Source organism: Lineus longissimus, chromosome 14 (assembly GCF_910592395.1).
Source record: "Lineus longissimus chromosome 14, tnLinLong1.2, whole genome shotgun sequence".
In the NCBI taxonomy this organism is placed as follows: domain Eukaryota; kingdom Metazoa; phylum Nemertea; class Pilidiophora; order Heteronemertea; family Lineidae; genus Lineus; species Lineus longissimus.
The window spans coordinates 11,717,211-11,741,490 of record NC_088321.1 but is presented as its reverse complement, the minus strand read 5'-3'; the positions used below and the strand labels follow the sequence as shown (position 1 = coordinate 11,741,490).

At 41.4% G+C, this 24,280-nt stretch overlaps 1 protein-coding gene across 1 annotated transcript in view; it reads left to right on the top strand.

The window, feature by feature from the left end:
* LOC135498977 (atrial natriuretic peptide receptor 1-like) overlaps nucleotides 1-24,280 on the top strand; it is an 813,512-nt gene that overhangs the window by 50,432 nt on the left and 738,800 nt on the right. The gene's annotated exons all lie outside the window — the stretch shown is intronic.

The following is a 24,280-nucleotide window of genomic DNA, read 5'->3' as shown; positions in this document are numbered from 1 at the left end:
TAAAAACGTTTTCAACAAACGTTCGATGCACCGACTATTCAGCGGCAAAGGAAGGTGAGACGACATCCTGACATGACAGTATATCCTTAGCTCCTAACTGCATCTTATCATAACCACAGAACCTTAATTATCCGTACTCAAACTTGACAACAATAGCCTCTGTCTGTAACGATTACCCGACGACAACATCCCTCCCCATTTTCCACGGCAGGTACCTTTTTTCTAAATCATATGGTCGTTTTATGAAGAGGGAACAAGAACCCGCGAAACATATGCCCCCGGGTAACATATAGGGATGATCCCAACAGGACACCTGCATAATAGCGAATACAGATTGATTTTTTTCTAATGTGGGAATTTATCTCTCAGGATGAATTCGGATGGTCACGTATACCAATTGCGCACATGCGACAAATATATTGGACGAACAAATACAATCACACTTCCTGAATAGTCCCGCAGTGATTCCTGATCTGTCTCCTGATTGGCTCAGGTGCCTGTCTCACCGATGTCATTATAAAACAAATCATCTTGTGATAGTCTCCAAATCCTGCGAGGCTGTCATCACATGTCACGCGTATCCCTCGACGTAACATCAGAGAAATTGACGAGATAACACTTAAGGTCGCGCATTTGGACCTGATTACCTTAAAGCCTCACTTTATCTGCTCACAATGTTTGGACATTACCGGGCATTATCCCACTTGGGCGGACATTACCGCGAGCTGATGACCTGTACATTGCGATAACATGGGGGAGTGTAGACGGTTGATTACAATTGTAAGGACGCGCGATATCACCGGAATTCATAGTTAACGCGATGCGTTTCCATTAACCCATCGATTAAGGTTGTTGACTGTATGATTACCCAGCAAGTATGATTTAAGCAACTGTTCTACACCTCTGGTTATAAGTCAAATACCTGGTTGGAAACGCGGACATAATAGATAACGCCAATATGGATTGCCCGTTTTTCAATAAGATCAGAGAGGATCACTTCAAATTTCTTTCAACCTGAATTGTTATGGTAATAACGCTGTGTCCGCGTTTCTATAGAAATGCGAATTTTCTCTTTGTTGTCGATTTTTACCAGCCATATTGACGTCAATCGTTGGCCCAGCGGTGCTTTTTGCTGTATTTCTCGCCGCGCTGCGCCAAAACAATGCAAAAATAGCATTCGTTGCAGAATCCACGCGACATTATGTCAAATCGCATTTAGTGTAGCCTGCCCCTACGCTGTCACCTGCAAATCAGCCGCGCTAACGATTTAACATTTTACAGCAATTTGGTAACGAATGTTCACGCACATCTGCACGAAACTGATTTCAATCTTAAGATATCGTTATTATGAGACTTTTAAAGATTTTTGACCTGGGCGGTTATGGTTAATGATATCAACGAACTTTTTCTCGAAAACATGTCCTGAACAGTAGGAGGATACATGTTTAATGCCATGGTCACAAGTAAGAGCAGGAAAAGCTACATTTACTGATACGTCTCTTTTCGTCTATTTGATGTTAATCTCGAACTCAACAAATGTCATAAAAGTGAAAAGAGAGTACATGTATATGTACAAATCGTTCAATAACTTATCATAATATTTACTTTAGATTGTTGATACAGCTGTGCTAAACACGATTTGAATGCAGATCACTGACATCGTTTCAATACTTATAGTAACCAATCAGCGTTGGCCGACAACTTCCCAACTTCGTTTCGGTTCGATATGGTACTTTAGATTGTCCATTAAGTCTCTGAGTATGTCATCTACTTTGCTAAGGAAGTCGCAAATGTCTGCGACGAAATAACTAAATTCGATTGTTATATTCTTCGTCTCGCACTCAAAGTGGCTTCATTGTTGGCATTGGTAGACTATTTTTCTTATAATACTACTACTGATAATAATAATAATAGTAGGTATTGGATCAGGATAGTACAAGGGTGAAAGAACAATTTTGTTGGTGTGTACTTCTCATCACTTCTGGTGATATATGGGTGAGTTATGCTGTTAGAAAATGAAAGTGTGCCGATCAGGGAGATCTGATCATATCAAGAGTGGTAAGAAGCCACCAATGAAAAAGTGCAAAATGTGAAAGAACTGTGGGACTGAAAATGTTAATAATAATGATAATAATAATATTGAGTTCTTATATATGAACTATAGTAGAACTTCTCCTTCGTTTGTTTGGAAACTTACATTTTTTCGTCATGATATATATAAATGTATTACTAAAGAACCAAAAGTGTGTCTAATTGTCCACTCACTGCGAATATTGGCAAATACTATTGTTGCTATTTCGTATTACGGATCTCTCGTCTTCGCTAAAGCTGTTCCGTAATGGCCGGATTCTACGGACATTGCCCGGAGATTACCCTCTCTTATCCTTATTTATTAAGCCGTTATCAAAGCCACTGTGACATGTTTACTAACGTAAGATAGCTGATGATCGTAGATACGATGGAATTGAGTGTGAAAGATAAGCATTTGATCATGATAACTAGAACAACGTTGAGAATATACCGGTCGGGCAAGCATATCTTTTTTAGCAGGATTAATATTTTTCTGCGAGCCCTCTGTACAGTAATTGCATTATCTGGGTTAAACACGTATTGGCAATACATCATGGGACCTAACATATGCTGTCGTAATATTTTTATTGACTTAAGCTATAAGAAACAAAGACAATTTATTTTCTCTCGGGCACTTATCTGCCGATATACCAGTCTCGACCTTGCATGACTTCGGTGTCTGGGTCGAGCACGCCAACCGCAACTTAAAGCAACTTAATTATGGAAATCCCACCGAGGAGTTAGATATCATCATTCCCTTCGGAAAAAGGCTCTAGCGCCTCATTGCGTTTATATCAGTAACTATACTCCTAGTCTTTGACTTACTTGCGAGCTCGCAAAGAAACCTTAGTGACCAAGTTAGAAAACACAAACGTCTGTCTGCCATGTTTTGACCGGTAGCCATACTGATGAGCCTACCTCACAGTATTCATTGTTGCTGATTGTAAGTGAAGGCATGTCCATAACCGACTTAATCACCCAATGCACATTTTGTGAATACGTAGCGCCATTAGGCACCTATTCCATAGAGCTATACCCTATACTACACTATACGCGAACAATGGCTTCACAAAGGGTGCATGACCATGAAACTATTGTTCGCGTATAGTATAGTATAGGGTATAGCTCTATGGAATAGGTGCCTTACGGACGACTTGAAGTCGATATCGTATCTTAGGGTGTTTGAGACATGGCCACCTGGGATTTTATGCACACATGCCAGCTCGGACTTCGATAAGGAGAGTTACACAAGCACGACAAAGCAGTTGTTATATCTTAAAGACTGAGACACTTTTGCTATTTGGTCATTATCTCCTTTATTTTGCTAACTTTCAAGGTCAAGTTAGGCTGGCGTCAAATTAGCGGGTAACTTATTTTGAACATGGCCCCTATTATTAAATTGGATTGGGTCTGCGCACAATAGCTTCCATCCGTATTTATTACGCGCATGCCGTTACAAATACGCTCTGGCGTGTTTGCTAATTCGAGATAGCTGATGATGTAAATACGTCAAGGGCATTAGATTATCACTAAAACCTGTTTACTTGGGCAGTGTTGCTCTAGTTCTCGTTTGGTTGGTCAATAGTTACACAGTCGTGGACACGATGTGATCTCTGAGTAACGGATAAGCAGCTGACTAGAGGTATTGCATCTTTAATTTTAGCAAATACGATGAAGTCATGCGAATACTGAATGGTTGTGAGACGAATTTTTCCAAAACACATCACAGCCCCACGCCGTACCATCCCAACAAAATAGTCAGGTTTCGCAACCCTCAGTACGAGTTTTCACATCAAAGTCGAATTGATTCACGGGACATACAATGTAAATTGGCTTTCAAACCTACTGTCAGCAGCACTGTTTTCGTGTCAATTGTGTTTAATTTGTGATTTGCCAAAAAATTCTGAGCATCGGTGCGTGAAGATACCAAAATCAGTCGATCGATTAGCTCATAATCGATCGATACACTCACCAAAATCCTCTCGTACATGTTACTCCATGTTTTATGCGGTTTATGGTGGTTTTTTTGTGGTTTTGACCATGATCGCCAATTGGCCAGTTGATTCTGATATCGCCAAGCGCCTGTGACACATCCAATACCCTAGTGTGGAAAAGTAGTCTGTTTTGGCAGACAGAATATTATTCCATATGCTCGGAGAATGGACTCATGAAATATACATTGTACTCGATGTGCATCTCTCGGGTATCCTATGCTCCCATCGGGTGGCATTCGAGGCGTTATCCCGTCTTGCCCTATTTATTACGCTATCGACAGGAGGTCCATGTCTCGAGTACTTAATTCTCACTAGGCTAATCTGGTTAATGGGAATCTGTACGCAATGCATCATGTCAACTGCAGCTTGATACTGTGCCGGCGCTATTTAGCCGGTTGAGGGCCGCCTGTACAGAATGGTATATTATTACGTGTGATAGACCATTTTGGAACAAACACACCAAAAAACCGCCTTAATATCTTCAACACAGTATAGCGAACTAACTTAGTACATGTATACAGTAATGGCGCGGTAAAGGTTCAGACCGCGTGCTCTAAACTGTTGCTAATGTTTTAGGGCTAAATAAGGTAAGAAAAGAAACATTTGGGATGATGACTTAATTTTGTTTCTTGTAAAGGACACTAGGTTGGATATTTTAATGTTTTCTGTTAAAACATGAGACATGTATGATTTCGTAAACATCATTTTGATGATGAGAGCGAAGATGTCTGTTCCAAAGTTCTTACAAATCCACGTTGGAAAATACGTAGCAAGATAATTTTATCGATTACTTTTCTTGGAGTGCACCAAAAAAGAACAATAGTGAAACATAACTTTTACATTTGGGAGCCTCACTGCAGATAGAAAGAACGGAGTGGACTTTTGCTTTGCTATTCCACTGGCGCTCATCTGCTATTTTAGCAAAATCGTATTGTGCAAAACTTCCCTAAACCTGGCCTACTTTAATTGGATTTGGCCGTATCGATTTTCAATCTTAAGTTAGACATGTTGGGAAAATAACGCGAGTTGGGGATGACATACATCATCATACAGACGTCTTTATTGCAAATGTAATTACTTTACTAGCCGAGAATAATAGGTATTGTGTTTCGACCCGTATTGTGATACTTCATTACCCCAGTGGTTATTAACTTCCGATCTGGGGCCGGGCACACCGCCTGATAATGTATAAAGAAGAATACAGTTAAAGTCAAGTTAACCCTAAATCCTTCCCGCATAATTAGCATGTGTGGTACTAAATACCTAATTCCACTGGAACGTTTTGCCACTGCGGTTTTTCCCGGGACTAAAATTTGCTCGACTCAAGGAGTGTGGTAAGAAAATGCCCACTTGTTCAGTTGGTTACTTGTAACGATACTTCACTTCCTACTATAAACACGATAGAAGATCCACTACCAAATACCCGCTGGGTCCGCACGTAGTTGTTGCGGGGTACAGCTACCGCCGCTGGACTCGCTCGAGTGAAAACCAGCATTGTCGTATTTTAATGGACAGTCTCCTTATGCTGCTCTTCTCAGTGAACTTTACACTGCATGTTGGGAGAGCCACAGAGAAATCAATTAACGATTTGGAAGATTAGAAAGATAAAACGGAGCTCGCTCTGTTGATTCAGAACAAACTCGTGCCCTGAGGCGGGAAGGATTAAATAGCATTTGAGAGAATCACTGTATACAGTCTAAGTACATGTTCTCAGAAAATCGATTTCTTATAAATTGCTTTTATGAGATTTAAAGGCACATTACAAAGGTTGTGAACCTAACTCCGCTGTCCAAGTACGTGATCTGGCTTTTCTTGCTGTAAGTATTTTTGGTCATAGGGGGTCGAACACCGCACGAACTCCAGATCTCTTATCCGATGGTGGTTGAGAGGGCCGTGTAGATCACAAACTGATACGTCAATATTTCTATTTGGGAAACTATGACACTGGTTATCCATATATGGACACCATCCACATGGTCTCCGTAGCCGTATTTGCGTATATTCGGACAGACACACCAAACGTACACGTTCCCTTCTCCCGAAATTCAATAAATCTCAAATCATCGGGTTATTTTAATGCATTTTACGCAAACGTCGCAAACAAATGGTTTTCTACCATTACATGTTGACCTTCCTTCACCTCAGCCTCTAATATGAGACAGGTTTCGCAACTTTGGCGGAGAGCTGCGGACAAAAAAGAATGCGACATTTTCAGTGATTTTTATCAACGACGGTTTTGATTAGTTCCCATATTTCACATGCTGAGCCGATTGACGAGTGCCACTCAAAGAACCAATGGCGTAATTATTATATATAGAGGTAATTATCACCAATCTGCCGGGTTTCCATTTATCTTCTATTCTACATTAGTAGTTTCATTCAACAAATTGCATATCAATTATAAGATTTCTAAATCATCCTTCTTTAGATTATCGCGCTATTCCAATGTATAGTCCGAGTTGACCCGAGTTAGCCCTCCTGGCAGAGATCTTCTCTAGATGGAGTGATGCACTAGTAAGGCGCAGCCTGGAGCCATGCATCTACACCTTGACGTCACGCTGTAGATAACGATTTTGCCTTGTGCTTTAGACATGTTGGATGAAATAGAAATGCTTTCATTAATTTGGCCAAAGAATGAGCTCTAATGTTTGATAGCACTAGTATTCATCCCAGACGATAGTCAATGTTTAGTGTGTGTTGTTGAGTGTTGTATATATATACTGGCCAAAGGACACGAAGGTCGAAGAAAAGCTGTGGGGAACACAGCCGGACCTTCGGGCGACAAGCCGCTTCATCTCCGCCACAGGACTGAGGTTATAGTACTTAGGCAGGTTGAACGCTGAAGAGTGTTGTATATGTTTTTCCCGATCAATCGCACTAGTCTAGAGAGCTGTTACCGACTTCCTGATTTGTCAACCAAGGCAGAGAAATAAAAGCCTCATTGTCATCCTAAGTTAAAAAGAGTCAATATACTGTAAACCATCATAGTACATTCGCGGAGCTTCATTTTTGCGGATTTTGCGAGTATAATCCATTCGCCAGAGAAAAATTTAATTTGCGACACTCTGTTTTATAGCCAGACGTAGTAATAATATATCATTGTACGCCAAAATAAAAACGGATTGTATTTAAAAAATAGATTAAAGTAATCGTTGTACGCCAAAATAAAGACGAATTGTGTTAAAATAATTAAAAGAAATATTCGTTGTACGCAACAAAATAATTACGATTTGTATATTTTTTCCACAGATTTTAGCGATTTGCAAAAACAAATAGGCGCGAAAATTTTCATTTTGCAGTATTTGTAGAAAATCGACAACTCGCCAGTCTTTTCCCGATCGATCGAACTGGTCTAGACAGTTGTCATTGGTTTCCGGATCTGTCAACCTCGATCGGGAAATAAAAGGGTGTTGTCATCTTTTTAAGTGAAGAAGAGGTGCATGCGGATGCGTCGCAGCGGACACCTGATAAAGGTAATTGGAAAATGCCATAAATATAGGACTCCCCGTACTTAGTGTTTAAATCTACTTATTTATATAGCGTGAATGCTGATATCTGACTGACAGGCGCTTTTTTGCTCAACGTAGGGGAGTCTATACAATACGGCAGTGTCCGTCGTCCGTCGTCATCTGTATCCTGTTTCAAAAACAGTGGCACGTTTCTTAACTGCTTGAGCTATGAACTTGAAACTTTGTATACATAACCCCCAGGTCCGGTGACCTCTGACACTGAATATCAATCCGATCTGATTCTTGACTTGGCCACCAGGAGGCCAAAACTAAAAAGGTACAAAGTGCATTATCTTGCCTATCAGTGATTTTCTTTTTGATAATATTTTCATGGTAGATTCTCCAAGCAAGGATACTTCACATGTCTTATGAGTTTTTGATTTGACCTACTTAGTTTCAAGGTCAAAGGGGTCAAAAGGCTAAAATTGGCCGTTTGAGTGTAACAATGGCATGTTCCTTAACCGCTAAAGCTAACTACTTGAAACTGGGTACACTTGACCCATGATTCTCGACTTGGCTACCAGGGGGCTAAAACTGAAAAAGTAAAAAGTGCAATATCTCGTTAATTGGTCACTTATTTTCAATAATATTTTCATGGTAGGTTCTCCAGCAAGGATACATCACATGTCATACCGATTTTGATTTGGCCTATATGCTATCCGGTGGCATGTTTCTTAACCAGCATGAATTCCTAACCACCAAATATCTATACGGTGAGCACAATGGCCCCTTGCCTTTTCATTACTACTATATGTCAATGTTCCATGATCACCATCATTCTAAACCGTAGCTGACTAGACACGTAGATTATTACTGTCATGCTGATGCTAAAGCCAACTTAACAATTACCGTATGGTACCCTCTTTCTAAAAATAACAAGGTTATTCTTTCTCGACAGTTGCTGACACTTGATGTATTTCTTCCCATCAAAAATATATCTAATTGAATATTTGCAGCGTGAGGTACTATACAAACGACTGTTGTCTAGTATTTGTGACGGAATGGCTTAATAGCGACATTAACAACGACCAGCATTTATAGAGTCCGTGGGGATGAATGATGTACTGCGGGGAAAGAAACGTTATTCTCATAAAAAGTTAAAACGTTATTGACCTCTCGGCTGATAATGCACAAATTAGAAATGAGAAAAACACACCAATGTTACAATGTAGTTACTCACTGAAAAAGAACGAGAAAAAACAACATTACTAGTTGCATCATCTTCATCAACTCTAATAACCTTCAGTCGACTTAAGACTTTTAGGTGACTTAAAAGATTTACCCTGAAGGAAAGTTAAACGAGGCTTTTTTCTAATAATTTTTTTCTACGTGCGACAAATGCGCCTACCTACTTTGCCTGTACAATCTCCGTAACTATATATATCACTAGCAAACCAGCTTTTATGTACACAGGTGTGTAGTTGTTGTCGAAAATGTCAATCTGTAAAATGGTGCCGGTGTAACAGTAACAAATGCCCCCGGAAAAGGTGTTCGGCCCTATTGTATTCTGCAATATGGTTATATAGAGACCCTGACCGTCAATAGCTCAGAGATTGAAGCGCATAATAGAATCCTTTGTTTCCCGGGCATTCTATCATAAGACATTTCAAACTTCTACACAGGCCTATTCATTCTAATGGATTTTGACGGATGCTTTCCCCAGGAGGCCATTGTATACTTAATTCTACATCTGCTTTAATACGTGTACTATTTGTATGGAGGCGTGTAGGGGTAACGTTGAGGACCAACAGTATTACATGTATATTGATTTTAAAAATAACGACATAAATGGTAAAGAGTGTGTCAGTATGCGCGTCTGACGCTAACTGCATTTGATTTCCATCACCAGTGACTTACATGTCGAAGCATTCGAATGAGTCGCAACGTCTATAAATGCTACACAGTGACGCAAAATGAACGTGTAATGCATTTTGTTGGCCTGAGTTACACAGTGTCTTATTAGTCTAAGCCATCATAATGCCATTATACATAATGGTCAGGATTCAAAAGACCTCTACGACATGATCTCGCAGACATTTACATCTGTGTGCTCGAGCTCAAGTAGAGATCTGCTCGCGGTAACTAAGGAAATTGCAAAAGAGCTTCACATACTCCTATACCGAAGGCGACGCGCATCTTTCAACTGAGAGGGCCCACGAAGGGCACTAAAAGTCCTACCATTTAATCCTTACCATATTTTCTTTTCTGTCATACATTTAAAAAGCTTTTGCCGGTGTAAAAGTTTGAAATGTCAAGTATAGAATGTCGGAGAAGAAAGGATTCCATTAATTCGATGTTTATACCTGGGGTATTGGGAATATTTCCCTCTTTAAAACCATATACCATAATCTGTCAGAGTACAACTATAGTGCTGGACACATTTTCCAGAGGGATATTTTCTACTTCTACACCGGAAATGTGTTCTTATTGCGTATTTCTGATCAAAAACATGTGTATACCACTTGCCGTAAATTGGCAACACCTCGGAATTTATCTTTTCTACGAAATCGAGGGTTAACACGCAACAGACGTACATCTTAGTGAGGCCCCTGAGATAAACTCTTTCTGGTGAAATGGCCATATCGGAAGCGCAAATATCACAGACCAATGCCCGAAGATGGCATATGAAAGAAACCGATATGCATAAGCACTGATATCTTGAGATTAATATTGTTGTGGCTTTTTACTGTCTTGCAGATAAGGCATTGAACCATATGATGCATATCTGGATTCTTGACAGATCACCGCCCGTGGCAAGAAAAAAGCAAGATATTGTCATCAACATGACATTGCGCATAACGTGTAAACAATAATGGTTTATTAATTTCCGGTAGGAAAGCTTATTGCGTAATAATATTGCATATTATGTTCTCATACTTAGGTTCCACGCTGGAACAGTGCAATAACGACTGAAAAAAAGGATGCTGAAAAAATACTGGACAGTTGGGATCTTACCTCTGTACTTTACGTCCTCTAGAGAGCAAAAACTGGGCAGTATTTTGCACTACCATGGAAAATACCATTACCAATGGATTGGATGCAAAAAACGAAACAATTTTCTGCAGAGCCCCCGAAATATCGTGTAGTGCAGTCCCTTACTCGGGTCAGATTGTCAATACTGTAACGGCCTACACTTGGACTCCAAAAATGCTTTGGTATCCCAAACTATTATTTGCAAAGTGAATATTGATCAGGTTACGCTTGCTGAGTGCAGAAGGGCTTTGTAAATCAATTATGCCCCCCCCTGTGTTATTTAATTATTTATTATGAACAGTCATCATTCATTATGAACAGTTCAGGATGCGTTTTGGAATTGAAATTATAACCGTAACATCGGATCTATATTGGATGTTATACCCCTTTCGGCTGAAAATTCGGTCAAATCAGGTAGCTGATTCTTGCAGGTTTTCTTGAAATCGGGGGCGGCACACTTCTTATGTTTATGGGAGACGTTATCAAAGTCGACACATTTGTAAAAGAACGTTCGGACTGCGACTTAACTAATTAGTTGGCAAGAACTTAAACAAGGTATTGCATATTTGTTAAAATTTTTGAAGGCCTTTTCGGCCATGAGAATACGGTGACAAGAATTTGTTTTATTGGCGGCTCTCTTGAGAGCAAAACCCACGGCGACTTCTCGTAATTTCCAATGAGTGTGTTCTGGCTCTCGCTCCCGAATGTAGCAGACCAGCGACAAGCCTGATGAGGGGCCAATTCGTCACACCACCGTGTTGATCAAATCCTCACGGCAGTATATGTTTGGCATACGACTTTGTTCACCAGCAAGTACTGCTCAAGATCCCTGAGCCTCTAGTGGACATGTCATTTTGATATTAGGTGTAAATCAGATTTTTCTTCATTACTAATTGATAGTCAACTAGCCGCACCTCACCAAGACTACACTTTGCGCGCGTCTGCGATGAACAGGGCTATATGCTATCCAAAAAGAACCCTTGATGGCGGTCACGCCAAAGTCGAAAATGATAATTTTTCATACCCGCTGTAGCTTACAATTCGTCACACTACTTCTTTGAGACTCTTTGACCTGAGGCATGACCACAAACAAGACAGATGCTGGTAAGATGTCCAAAAGAACACTTCGTGGTCAACCTGATAACTTTAAGTTTGTTTCTTTGATGTCAATTACCCCTCCCCCCGCCCCCTGTCCAAGTCTTATTCCTTGCCGTGTTCTATGGTTGCTTCTAAGCCCTCTGATTAGGCGGCAGGCTGGCTACATGTGAGAGTGGTGTATTTGACGGATCGCGATTGACTCCTCCGCAGACATCAAGCACCCTTGGCATATTTGGCGTCCGATTTATGTTCGCCGAGGAGTACTTGAGACCTCTTGAATCTCATATAGACATGTCCGAGCAATAATTCATGATGGGGGAGGCCTAGGTTCAAGTGCGGATTTGCCACAACCTCTTTCAGCCAAATGAGTTGAGTATTGAGTTGTAAAACAACCACTTTCTCCGTTGAGGACTTGTATCAATTCCGAAAAAAACGTAATGAATTTCACCAATACCAACGCTTTGTATAACACAGCAAGTTACTTTATTCTCGGTTTCAAACGACCAGTTCAGCATGTTGTATGTCAAGCTTCTTTTCAACAATGAGGCAGTCATAATTTAGCCTTGCTATAACGCTCAGGCCAATCCAGAGCATAGGACCGCAGTGTGTAATCTTATCTTTGCCGCTTATTGAAGAAATGGTGTCGATTACCAGTGATTGGTCAGAATACCAGAATGATGTCCAGCCGGCATTTATAATCGCATGCGACAGAAATATCACGTTTGCGGTGATCATCGCAGCTGCTTGCAACAAAAATGTGTGTGAACTGTGTTCGATATCAGACTCAGCCAGACTGCGATCCGGCGAACGCGTTGGGAAAACTAACGTGAGGCGACGTAATGAAGGCAAAGGAAAACTTATTGTCGAATATGAAGAGGACATGCCGGTGTAAAAGTAAAAAGTGTCCCCCTGGAAAAAGTGTCCGGCCCTATTGTATTCTGCAATATGGTTCTATAGAGACCCTGACAGTCAATAGCTCAGAGATTGAAGCGCATAATAGAATCCTTTGTTCCCGGACATTTTATCCTAGGACATTTTAAACTTCTACACCGGCAGCATACGTAAAATTTGTCTGTCGGAAGCGTGTCCGAGACGCCGCTGAAGCGCGCCCTCATTAAAGTCGCATTTTCCCGAAAAGATTGAAAACACAGTTGGTAGGAAAAATGATATACTGTTCACGCATGCATTCACGAGGTCAAACTTTTACGCGTTGGTCCACAACAAACGTGGCAGTGTAACGCAAATCTGCCTCTGGTTCTCCAAGGTTTGGAGGGATGTGGAATCCGGCCAGGCCTCCCCTCATGCGCGCATCTGTTATTAAACGTGATGTCTATCAAATCCGTGTTACATTTTTTACATACATACATGCATACGGGAGAACCTGCATTTGCCCCGCATCATAGGGAAAACGGAGAACCATGTATACCTAAACTAAATACCTAGCATAAGTATTCCTAGACAGTACAGCTCATTTCTGGCATTCCTTGCTTATATTTACAGAATGCATGGTTAATCGTCTCTGATCTGACGGCAGAACAGAGAAACGTTTGTTCTGAAAGTAATTCGTGTGGTTTCTAGAGAACATGTTGACTGTTACCACTAGTGGCAGCATCACTGTAGCCTTATAATGGTGCCGAATTCAAACAGTTCCGGGAAAAGTTAGGAAAATACAGCCATATAATATGCTATAAACCCGCTAATGTTAACAAAAATGTTTGTATACGAACATTATGAACGAATATGATTTTGTTCTACCAATATATATAGGTAAAACAAAGTGCTTCCGTTCCCGTCAAACGCTCAAAATCCATATGCATATTTGATAGATGGGGGTATTGTCTCACCTGTTCAGAGAGCAGCATGATTTGACATGATTGCCATAATTTTATCCAAATATTGTTTGCTAATTCAATTTGTCCACTTCTTTGACGGTCAAATTTACATCAAGCAAGTCACATGTAACAGCAGTAAGTGCTGATTGACCTAGATAATTTGCTATAATAACGTGATGGCCTGAGTCTCGCAAGCACGTGCCTGAAGTCATTAGCACATGGTAGACATGACATGAATTTCGGAATGCTGCCATTTGTGAGACGATACTGAGTACGTCAGATTAACTCGTAAAGCGTCACCCATGTTGCGTGCGATGAGCCGAAACAGCGGTCTCAATTTGGTTTCCTACATCTCGTCGGCTGAAGTTCCCTTCAAAAACTGATCGATACATTTCGGCAGAGAAAAAAGTCATAATTTGCTAGTTTAGTCTTCTCCAATATTTGATTTTGGTGCTGCAATTGGAAGTTGTTGACACAGTTGTCACGAACCATGTTTTCGTGTGTGTTTAAAAACCTTCGTTTAGCAAAAGGATTTCTATTATACGGTGAATCAATGTTTGCGTTGAAAATCGTGGAAGTGTTTTTTCCACTCAAACATGTTATACACGGGCGAGATTAAATCGTTCTTACTAGATGTCGGTAAGATATAAAAAACACATCTTCACCGCATGTTCTTTAACTCACCAAATGTTCGTGAGCGTTTATTTTATTATCGCCGGAAGCAAAATCACATCAGATTAAAGGAGCATTGGAATTACTAAGGGCAATACAACCCAGCACTCGGCTGCCAAGTCATCTCTTATTCTTCATAAGTAGTTTCCATCAACAAATTGCACACAAAAAGAAAATCAAAATTTGACTGAATTATCACGCTTCCGTTTTTCCCTTGTCGACTCCGATTTGACCCGGGTCAGCTCTCCATGCGTCGATCGTTTCGATGTGGAACAATGCACTAGTAAGGCACTTCCTGGAGGCATGGATCTACCCTGTGACGACTTGGTTAGGATATCGATTTTTACAACGTCACGCTGATGGTGCTTGATTAGGGTGGTTTCGCAGGCGCACGGATAGCGCGACGTGAACAATCAGTATCAGTATTAAAGAGAGGTACTTTTCAGTCAATTTTTTTGTGATTTTTTTTCCTTTCTATGTGCACATCGATGTCTGAAGACTTTAGTCTGTAGTCTGAAGAATGTGACTGGGCAACCGACGACCTTTTAATTATGCCCTTAATAATGCCCTTGTCTGCATAACATTTATCAGAGAATAGCTTTTTGTGGAGGGTAATATAAGTAAACGTTGTAGATATTTCTGCGCCGAGAAATGTTTCATCGCACCAGGCCGGAGGCCGATGTTAATATCACAGCGAGGAGCAAAAAGAATTGACTTAGGAAAAAGTGCTTCTTTCCTTTTTTTGAATGACAGCCACCAATGCAGAAAATTAAAGATTTATGAAGGTTCAGTGCACCTGTCTAACCCGTGAGCGGTCCAAAAATAATGATGATGCCACCGAACGTAACGCCAGAGTCAACATCATTCGTTGTTTTTAATATCATGGACCGGTCACATGACATCGCTTGTCCAATGAGGCGTGGAAATTTGCAATCGTCGTATCATGATATCCCTTGGAACTCTAATAAAGCACTTTATACATTCATTATGTTAGCACCACAGCAAACAGCCGATGTTATCAATCTGGCGTGTTCACAACACGCGAATAAGACAAAGCCATATGCGACAAAGAATTCCCCGCAGGCGATTATTCGCAGGCAATTGCCAGGTCCACTAGACATGGATTTGTGTTGAGTGGTGATTTCTTATGTGATGGCTGCTGCTAAACGCCCCAGAAGTCATGTTTCGCTAAAGCTCTTTTCTCCGACGAGGCTGTACCGCTATTCCTTGGTAAAAGCCGATTCTGCCATTTACCATTATTACACTGTCTATCGAACAACTGCAACTTCCTCCGATTAAATTTGGGCGTAAAAAAAATCAAATTCGATCAGATTTGTATACAACCCGTTCTCAACAAATAGTTATCTAAAGCTTAACGTCATCCCGGAATACTTCGATTCCGAGCGCATTACTACTTAATTTTCGTGGAAACCCAGATCGAAAAAAATGTCATCGGATCCTATACATATCTGATTCATTTTAACATTGTAATGCTCATCTTTTCCATCCAAAAACCCTAATCTGAACGTTTGCTAGAAAGACCCCCCCCCCCTTCCCCCAATTTCATGATTACTAGTTGTTAAAGTCTGAAGGTGATCGATCACAAATACACTTGTATTTATTGAAAACATACAACCGATTATTGACAAATCAAAAAAAACCTTGTGGGCACGATCTACATAGAACATTTTTAGTCCGTTAGCACTTGTGTCGGGGCGTGGTACAGGCGCCGGCTTCTCCTTCATAATGGAGATTCAAAAGAAAATAAAAAAAAACCATGGCGATTCCCATTTTCTCGTTTTTTTATCAACCGCATCGATGCCGTGGTAGAACTTCTCTAGCAATTATAGCTTCTTTTAAAGGCAAGCTTCTTATCGTACGATCACCATATGTTGGTATTCACGACTTTTTTTTCATCAATGAAATCAACCAATGCACACGGTGCTATACACCTTGGCAATAGCGCAGCAATCGAGCGAATATCGACACTTTCTCAACGTCCTTAAAAGCAAGCCTACGTCATTCGGGTTCCTTGTGTATTTGGATTACATGAATAGAAATGAAAAAATGCCGTAAAACAGTTAGATTTTTCGCTAAACCGGCATTTATAGTATTTTTTTTGTCTACACAACGGCATTGATGAAACCTGTATATGTAGTGGGCCTTTGAACAATTGTAATTCTTTTCTTATTCAAGTTTATTTTTCAAATTTTTGGAACGAGTGGAGGAGGCCTTTAAAGCTATCTGCAAACACTGCCACTCTTCGCTAATGGAAATGCCATCTCTAACGCAGGTTCCCTTCTATCACTTGTCCTGTCGATACTTCAACACAAATCCGTGTCCATCACTGCCCTGGATAATCGCCTCGGGGGTAATCTCCCGAGAAAATTGCACTATTCTAATCCCTGGCTAGGATTTTTTCATCGTGTTTGAGTGTGGCGAATGTTATTGGTTCAATTCGACGTGGAATGCAGGACACTGATTAGCGAGGCTGTTATATTGAATATAACAGCCTCGCTCGAACACTTTATCACAATACCCTAGGTGCGCTGATCCAACAGATAGAGGGTGCCTCTGACAAATATGGGAACAAAATAACGGGCATTTATTATTGCAAATGTCGCAAGTGCTGCAAAACTCCAGATTTGTTCACTAGCCACTTATTGAGTTTGTTATCAGATACGCCTCATTACAATCTAATGATACACACGGCCCTGTTGGAACTTTTCCGGAGTCTTGTTGGTCTTGCACGAATGAGATAGCCACTCCTCCGTGGACAAAGTGGGCGTCTGCGGGAGGCCAGGTAGACGCCGATTGGGATTTGCCAAAGTGTATCATACACATTCCCTTGAAAAATGTGGCAACAGCTTAAGGAAGCATAGAAGACTACACTGCGATATGATTTTATACTGAAACTTGTATGATATCCGACTTCCTTCCTAGCTTTGGGCAAAAGTGTCTCGAAAGAGTGACACCTCGGAATTCTTCAAACCCATCGACATGACAGCTTGTTTAAAATGTATTGATTGTTGGTCTTTGACACTCTCATCTCTTTCGCAATTAACTTACTCTATGCTCAGTAAAAACGTGTTTCAATTTACTCCCGCCGCGCATTGTCTAGCGCTCATTCTAAAATACCTTGGTACCGTAAAGTCAACTTTTAAATGGAAAATGCATAAGCCTCGTTCTGAGAGTGGAGTGTTTTGGACACGCAACCAAGATGCTCTACCAAAGTTCCCTCGGGTTGCACTAAAATGTGGAACCATGCACACAGCTCACTTCAGAAGTTTGAGGCTCTCAAAACACTGCTTCAAACACAAATCAGCCAAGGAAGCATCAACCACCCTAAGTTTTTTAATGAGCACTACACATATTTGCTGAGAAAAACGCTCCAAATAGCCCATTTGCGCGGATTTTAGCGTCACTTGAGCGAGCCGATCCGGACTTCCTATACGGGCTGCCGTAACATAATGTAAACAACGGCGCTACCGGCGCTCCGGGCAGGCGATGGATGGAATTTGCCAAATTCGCACATATTCAAGTTATTTCGTGGCCTATCTTTTTAAGTTTGAGGTATTTTAGAATAGAAATTGAACCCTCGGCTTCGGACCTTGGTTGAGTTACCAAGACACTCTCGGGTGGAGCTAAAATTTCGTCCAAACCCTCGCCTGTCGGCTCGGGTTTGGACTGTATTTTAGCTCCACCCGAGAGTGTCTTGGTAACTCAACCAAGGTCCTCCGCCTCGGGTTCAATTCCTTAATCCAAAATGTTAAAAGCATGCGCCGCAGATCGAGGAGGCGACGTTATGATAAATGCCACGCCTGCCCGTGTGAGTACACTCTTCACAGCAGAGGATTATTGGATTTTGCGGTTTTTAGGGATAAAAATCGTAAAAACTAAGACCATTCATCCAGCCTTGATGTTCTACTCGCAGTTCAACAGCCACACTTGTAACAAGCGTACTTCCATTTCTCGTCACATTTCAGCGACATGTACGGGGTAGAACCGATTTTCTCGTATCGGGTTGCAACTATTATCTGTATCTTTAAAAAAAAATGACATTCGGCGACCGCTTTATTCCGAAGTTGCCTGCTTTGGGAATCGGTTACTTCGGTAAGGCGCCACAGGCGCTAGTTATATATGACGACACATAGGTAAACGAAAGCTTTTGGCGGTTACACGTGAGGGCGCGGCGCAATCAATCGAACAGGTTATTTATAAAACACATGCTCCTACACGTAACTCTTTCCACTACATGTATCACCTTTCGCCGTACGTATCTAATGTACATGACAATTCCAACACAAGGCTATGTCCATCACTACTCCCACTAATCGCCTCAGGGTAATCTCTCGAGAAAATTGCGCCTGCCTAATCCCTTTGGGATTTATTGCCGGTGTTTGGGCAGGTAGATAGCCAGGGAGCATTAGCTATGGTTGATACATTGATACTGTCACTGTGCATGAAGTATGCACATGGATGGGGATGGTGCCTTTGTTCTGGTGAAATCATTTGTGGGAAATTTAGTAGCCGCAGCAGCAGTGTATTAGGGGCAGTATTCATCCGTCTATACCAGTCCTGCAGATCTGCTTCGATTAAGCACTTTTCACAGACGTTCTAATTCAAACTATCCTTGGGAAAGCTCATTACAACACGTGGTGTGTTTCAGCCAATCAATTACTCCTTCAAATATTAATCCGCGGGAACTTGTTGGCAACCTTCGTATAAATGCACTGCTAGCTACACTGGTCAGCGTTGTGCTTTTTTTGTTTACTTGATTGGCGCGTAAAAATCTAAAAGGGAGGGTCGCTTGGAAACTCTTATGGAAAAAGGGAGTTTTTATTGGCACGGTAAAAACCTAAGGCGGGAACAGGGAGTCTGTGTATAAAACCTCTCTGCGTAAACAAGGCTGATACCCATGCAGGGCTGATAGGCGATTAGGTCAAGTAGTGAGAACACACTTCGTCGTAAATTATGCAAGTTATCTACCTTCTATAGTATTCGTGACGTCACATTCAATTGATGAAATTTGTTAAGTGTCAGTCCATGATACCACCATGCAGGATCATGCAAATGGTGGCAAGGTGGGGGGTCAACAGATCTAGTTGTAATTTCTACCACAGACCTGTCCTAGGGTAGTATGAAGGCTGGTGGATTGGTTTCGAAAATAACCCCACAGTTTTGGGGTACGGCTGTTAACCATTTCCTACTCATTTTCCTTTTAAAAAAACATGCATTATCCCTCAAAATAGGCTAAGTCTTTTGTCAATTTTCGTGCATCAAACAGAATTATCACTAAACACCGCCTATTGAAATTGAAAGTACATGATCTGAGCTACCTTTTCATGCCTTTTGTTTTGCCCCAGGTACATTTTAATGACAGGTACAGTACGTCCCAAAAACAATGCAATCTCAAATTTCAGTAAAAAGGCAATTTTAACTCTCCTTTAGCTCCAACACTGCAGTTTTTTAGGTGATGCCACTTCCAGGTAAGGAAGTCAGAATGCTGTTTTTTAATTTGCAAAAGAAAAAAATCCGGCCGCCCTTACGGTTTTCCGGTGAGGGGGTCGAGTCGCGCCCTTCTCACTGGTGCCCATTTTTTGCCCATTCCCTCAGAAAACTGACGAAATACACATGCTTTCCAAATAAAATTACATTTTTAGATGTTAGTGAACCCCCCTCTCCCTTGCCCCTCCCACACACTCCCTCAAACAACCTAGAGGCCTTTATTACCCCTGTGGAGGCTTAGCGGTCTTGGCGGAAACGATCACCAGCAACGACAACAACAACAACAGTTACAGTTACAATGCATTGTGTACATGCACGTGTACATTGTGTGATAGTCAATTGAAAATGGAACCTGAAAAATCACAGTTGAAATGTGGATTTGCTGTCATATCCAAGGATATCGAGTGTGGTACTGACGCTTCATACCCCAATGACAAGAGTGTGATCCCCTTGAAACAATGTAAGAAGGACGTGCACTCCCATTTGATGCGTTGGATGTCCTCCAGGAAAGCCAGTCAAGTCAAAAGTGAATGGGAGCTCATAGCACTTCGTGCTGGCGTGTTTGATATGAGTTCTCCAGTTCTGGACACCACAATATGCCCGAACCACCGATACAAGTTGAGTTTATCATGGAATCAGCAAAGGAGATGCCAGCACCCACTTCATCAACCCTCTAAAACAAGTCGGAAGCTCAGAAAAGATGGTGGTTCAGTTCATCGAGTGATGTCTCGGGAAATATACATCAAGTGGGGAGTTTTTGTCCCAGTTGGCTCAGGTAAGGGATCAGTCTCAAAATCACTGAAGTAGAAAAGAAGCAGTAGGCCTGTAATGATACCCACTCTGACTAAACCTAACTTTGGTGCAAAACCAACTGAGTGATAACGATTTACCACTTCACTTGTGTTCTTCCTAGAAAGTTGATTGGAGCCTTGGCTTGGTGATCAGGAAGTCCCAGTTATGATTCCCTGCCAGTGCCACTGGAGGTGATGCTTCACTGCCGTACAAAATCAGCATGGCCGGTCGCATTATCAAAACAAGTCTATCATCATCATCATGTCCTCACACTATTATATTGCACATCATATTATCATTACCCCCATAATCTGGTGCCTTTTCAGCTCTGTGTAAAGGATGTGAGGCTAAACATCGAGTACCTGTGGCAAATGTAGAACGAGAAGTAGAACCAGCACCCATGGATACAGAGGTGAGTTGAATGAAAAAAAAGGGAGAAGATTCGGGGCAAGCCAAAGTGAATATTGGTTAATTCTGCCTGCAGCGACTGACTTGCATGTAAGAAGGTCACTGATGAGAGAGGAGGGACTAAGCTGAAAACCTTGATGCCATTCTGGCTCCCATCTCCTTGGCAATGAGGGATTCTAAGCCAAACCTGATTCTCCATCAATATCTTTTTTCAGTCCGCTGTTGCCTCTTCCTCTGTTCAACCAGCCGACGCCTTAGAAAACCCAGCAGACGGGACAGAAGGGCAAATTTGATGGGTAATGTTGTTGCAACAGTATCATAAGGACTGCTGGTCAAGCACTCTTGAGCTGGGAGAGAGAAATGATAAGAGGGTGGAGACAGATTTTCTGAAATGTTGGTCTTTGAGTCATGACTGGGCAGAATTAGCCCAGTGAAAGTTGTCAGCTACACATCAAGAATTCTTGATTAAGAATGAAAGGGTACGACTTTATTGGATGTACATTCATCAGGCTTGACCTGAGATTTTCCACGCCATTGATTGCAAATGCATTGTTCGCATTCTACAATACATCTCTCTTTTTCTAAAAAAAATACATGGTGAATTTCCTAAAACTGTTACATGCTGTGTTTTTGTCTCCCTTGACTAACATAACCTGCAATATGAAGGACATCCAGATTTGATGTTCTAGTATATCGAGCGGATGGTTCATCAGGTAAAATGCGGGGCTTGGTTAAAAAATGATTTTATAGCGATATCTTGGGATAAATTTGAACTTTGGCTTTCAGTAAACAATTGTAAATGCCAAGATAGATTTTTAATGTGAGTATACTTAGTAGCGCTAATGTCAGTTTTGAACAACCAAGCCTGCTACTGGAAAGTGGGACTCTCTCCTGATACTATCCTGCACTTGGGCCTGACATGTAGTACCGTAAATGAGGTGTTACTAGTACTGGTCCCTCCCTAGTAGTGGTTAGTAGTGGTTTGGCTATTGTCTGCAAAATAGCCTTTTTTCTATGTATCATTATATTAGCTTGAAAATAAATCACCCATTTGTAAAAAAAAAAGTGTCCCTGCTTCTTAGGTGGCAGCACTGTCCTCTGCAGACAGGTACAAGTGTAGCATGTGGAAAGTTGTGATCTCTCCTAAGGGACTGGACAGTACCGTAACTCAGTTCATGAAAAACTTCTCCATTCCAGTACATGTATATGTACAATTTAGCCAATGCTAGAGCAACTCCAGGAGAACATTTCACCGCCAACCAAGGAGCTAAAAACTTCCAATAGCAGTACTCTGACGGTGCAGCCAACTGCAGGGTTGTCCTCATCAAACAGTAATTACAGTAGGAACTGCACCTTTGGTCAATTGGCTCCTTAGCAATGGAAGGTGTTACTAGTATGTGAAATGAGCACTTCTGCAAGGTTCTTAGGAACAGGATGATCCTTGCATGGGTTGATAAAGATGTATTAGTAGGTCATACCACATGCCCTTCAGGTGCCTTAGCCATGGGGGGGGGGGGGGGGGGTCCAACCCTTACAACATGCTCTGGCAGCATGACACAGGCTAATGAATGGGTCAACATTAGCATCCTCACCAACAGGGGGGTTTCTTAAGGTTTTCGGACTGTAAGAAGGCCTACATGTAGCTTATTCAATTACGTTGCCATCAGGTAGGCCAAGGCCGAAATGTTATTTGAAATTCAAATCAGCATTTCAGGACCTATTGGGCCCAATTCCCCAAAGGGCTTTCATCAAGGGCAAATTTGTAGTGATGAGCTTGTTCTTTTTTTGGGGGAAAAATGCAAGTGGAGTTATTTACCGGTAGGCCTACTTAAATAAGTTAAAATAGGTTAGTAGGCCTAGGCATGGGGGGGGGGGGGGGGGATCATGGTGGTTGACAGTAACTACTAATCCTCATGGCCAGCACCAAGCATAAATTATGTGTTCATTATGCATTTATTTTATAATTCATCAAGTGTACACAAGGTGGCAGCACTAGCCAATGAGTGTCATTTTGGTGGAAAATAGCACTTTTTCCTTGGTTTATCCTGGGAAAACAGTAAAAGCGGCCGGAAATTTTATTTCTGATTTTGAAAGTAAGTATCATTACCTTTATCATGTGCAAGCCACAGCATTCAAAGACCTGCAGTGTTGGAGATATGAGCGTCGATAGAGAGCTCTTCCTAAGCACTGCCCCTAGGTATGCATAATTACTAGGCCTAGCACGACCAAAGTATGAAGTGTTACTCAATGACCTGTTGCAGAATGGAAGATCTCATCAAATACTTCCATCATACAAAGGGGGAAAATCCAGCTATTTTTTTTAGTCTCTGCAGGAGTGCCCAACATTGACCCAAAAATACACAAAAAATAGGGGGAAAAAAGCTAAAACAAGCCCCCTAACTAGGCCTGCCCCTAACTCGGTTGCTAGTGATTTTTGAGAGTCATCAATTGCTGTGTAATGATGTCTTAGTGGAAGGATCTTGCATACCTAATCTCGTTAAAAACGGTTGACCCCCACCTTGCCACCCTCTGCATGGTGGTATCATGGACTGACACTTAACATGTTTTGCAACAGGGGCGCAGAATACAGAGTGACGAAGTTGAGACACATTTAAACATTGGATTTTCTAACTCCGGCATATTACCACGGCAAAGGCGCATACCTGGGCCACGATGCCTTATTTGATGATGATGATGAAGATGATGATGATGATTACCGCGTCCAGCCTAATTACCAACTTAAAGGAAAGGAAGCCATTGCTATAGCAATGTTTCAGACAATCATCACAATTGCGATACCTGATAATAGCGAGGCGGAAGGAAGAGTCGTGTAGGCCTGACTAAGTTACATGAAGTCGCCGATAGGGTTCTCTTATTCGTCAAAGTACATCGAAACTATTCACATTCGGAAGAGGAATCAGGTATGCGTATACTTGGAGGAATATATGAATTTCTGAATCACCGACAAACAACTCTTCCAACTGAGCATTATACCAGTCAACTGACGACAATCACTTAGATCCAATCTCTATGCAAACAGTTCTTCTTTAACACACAGTAATGAGACACGGAACAACAAAACAAAATGATAAAGCACGAATTTCCAAATCCATTCATTATTTCTTTTGATAGCTTTGCAGTATTACGGCTTCATAAAGTGCCCTCGGAGAATCTTCAGAATACTTTGTACCCAACAAAACGGATTCAGATAAATAGGCGGCAGGCGTTTCTTTGTAAACAATTGTCTTAGCAGCAATATGGCTTTGGAATCCCCTTATAGAAGAGGTTTTCCAAAACCGCATATAGCTGCAATAGCAGTTGACTCAATTGTGTATCATTTGTTTGGTCCATTATACATTAAAAGTCGCATATACTGTAAGCCGCCAGACTGTCATCTCGTTTTCTTTTTGCGAATCGCGAAAAT